The sequence below is a fragment of the Octodon degus genome, unplaced genomic scaffold (assembly GCF_000260255.1).
Source record: "Octodon degus isolate 3935 unplaced genomic scaffold, OctDeg1.0 scaffold00196, whole genome shotgun sequence".
NCBI lineage: Eukaryota > Metazoa > Chordata > Mammalia > Rodentia > Octodontidae > Octodon > Octodon degus.
This window is the reverse complement of record NW_004524772.1, coordinates 4,083,573-4,086,340: the sequence shown is the minus strand read 5'-3', so window position 1 is coordinate 4,086,340 and position 2,768 is coordinate 4,083,573.

The following is a 2,768-nucleotide window of genomic DNA, read 5'->3' as shown; positions in this document are numbered from 1 at the left end:
ATGAAGCAAGAAATCTCCAGGAAGCACTCTGTATATTCTCACACAAAAGTTGGGACAGGAATGATGGAGATGAAAATTTCCAAATTCTTCCTCAGTCAGGGGAGAAGGAAGGAGCAGAAAGGAGGGGATGTGTTCTGAACTGTGGAATCAGGGGTCTACAGGGTGGACTACAGAAGAGAAGAAGCATGAGAAAAATGATTTCTCTTTCAATAATAGAGTCAATCATGCTTTTAAAAAAGTGGGATAGTGGAAGAGATTATGAGGATAATGGAAGAGTTACAGAACAGCTTCTACATGGTGGGGTCAATTAGCATTCTCTTGTTCAAATAAAAAAATATTAGAAAAAGTACAAAAGGAAGAAACATCCTTGTTTTATGCATTAAACCTTCCTGAAAGGCCCAGAGAATCCAGAGAAAGCTGTGAGGGTGGACTGAGGTGAAGCTGGGACTAACAGCAGCTCCAGGCCAAGGGGGCTAACGAGGCCACACTCACCTCTGCCAAGGGAGAGCTGGGTACACAGTAAGGGCAAGGGAGCTTTGACAAATCACAAAAAATGTTAACAAAAAGGGGTTCTGTCACTTCTTCTGAAAATGTAGGGAGGACTCCTTCTTTAAAATTGTTATTAGGGCCAGGGATGTGGTTCAGCTGCAGTCTCTGTCTAGCATGCGTGAGGACCTGGGTTGAATTCTCAATTCCTAAAAATTAAAATTAAAGTTAAATAAATAAAATTGATGCTTCCTCATTTTCCAAGCTTGGTCCTAAAGGCTAGCAACCTGCCATGCCAATCCTCCACCTCTCTTTAAAGCAATTTTATCTGTGACTGCTGAAGCCTTCAGATAGCTGAGCAGTGATACAAGAAATGTAAGTTTTTCTGTCTAGTCAGTATCTGCCATTGGTATCTACTTGGCTTGAAGATATGCAATACCAAGTCTTTCTATTTTACATGTTCCTGACATTGCTTCTCATCTTTGTTGGTCACTCTATCTAGTGCTTTACCTGAGAATTTTTGAGACTCCTGAGATTTAAATCTATTGTCCCTCTGATTTTTTCAATATGCAAGAAGTACCCTAAATTTCTATCCAGAACTATCTATCCTGGGAATTACTTCCCAATAATATGCTGTCAAAATATTTTCCTGGGACTGGAATGATAGCTCAGTGGTCTAAGCACCTGCTTGGCAAGTGCAAACCCAGGTTCAATCCCAAGTACTGCAAATCTTGCCAAACCCAGAATCCTGGATATGCCTGGGCAGCCACCTAAACTGAGTATGGTGGCATAGATCTGTAATCCCAGTTCAGGAGAGACTGAGACAGGAGGATCACTGTGAGTCTGAGCTGTGTAGTGAGACCATGTACCAAAGAAAATAAATAAATAAATGTTTAAAAATTATTTTCCTAATCACATTTTAACTTCAATATACAAGTTTAAGATTTATACACCTCCGTTATAACAAGATTAGTACATCTATTTTCGTTATATTTTAATAGGATACTATATATTATGTTTCCAAATGCAATATAGGTCATTTTAAGGAATAACAAAATTTTCAGGTAAATAGCAAGTCATATTCAAAATACAATTGACATAATGTTAGAATTGGATATAAGCATATTGAAGATCAGTTACTACAGGAATACAATGTGAACTGCATACACTTCTGAATACAAAGTAATTCTTCATTACTGGTATAAGATAATTTGTCTACTAATTACTAGCTTAGTAAAAGGCAATTTCATTTATATGAAAAGTACCTCACATTTTAGGCCGAGCTTTAGGGTTGATGTTTAATTCTTTACGGCTTTTTCTCTTTTAACAAAATAAGATACAAGTTCTTGGTTAGCTTTAAAGACAAAACATCAGATATTTGGAAAAGAATTACTACTAAATGCAAGCTCTCCTATTTCCTTATCATCTGTCACCTAATGTCTAAGTTAATACCACAAATATTGGGTTTCCTTTAGGATAACATCTTTAAGTCTCAAATTTCTATATTTAATTTTTTAAGGAGAGTACAAAATAGTATTTAAACAGAAAAACTGCAAATGATACAGATTTCCACTAAACAAGGTAATATGAATTTCACAGTAATTGTTCTAATGCATAGTGTTGTCTTCAAATAAGCCTCAAATTTCTGTGTTAGGAAAATGCACTGCTCAGGGAATGCGATAACCTCCACGAAGGCTCCAGTTTTTGTGTAAAAGGAACACTACTTATTTTCACAAAACTACATCAAGATTTCTGTAACAAAAATAAAGTACATGTGTGCAATCTTTTTTTTTATGTTTTTATTTTTTTATTTTTATTTTTCAAAGTTTTATTGATAAACAGATAGCAATGAGACAGTTTCAAATCCAATCGGAAGTACAGTTTCAACAAATAATACACTGCATATATTCTTCTTAGTGGTTAATTGTTGTACAAGAAGTGGACTTGTGATCCTATTTACAAACACCATTAGAACAAATCATTCTATTCATTAAGAGAATGCAACTGTATATCTATCCCAACCTCTTTGAATACACAGATACAAAATGGACATTCATCTGTATACCCCATTTTTCCTAAGTTCCGTTATTGAATATTATAGGTGTGTAAACTCAGCAAAATATTCTAAAAGAGTGCAATAGCCCATAATAGCGTGCTATCTTTCTGTGACAAAATTTACTGCTTGCTGGTGCCTAAGTGCCGACTCCTGATCCGAGAGGCCTCAGTTCTCAGCATCACCTGGGCCAAGCTCTGTGTGCACCACTACTGCAGCGTCTAGAGCG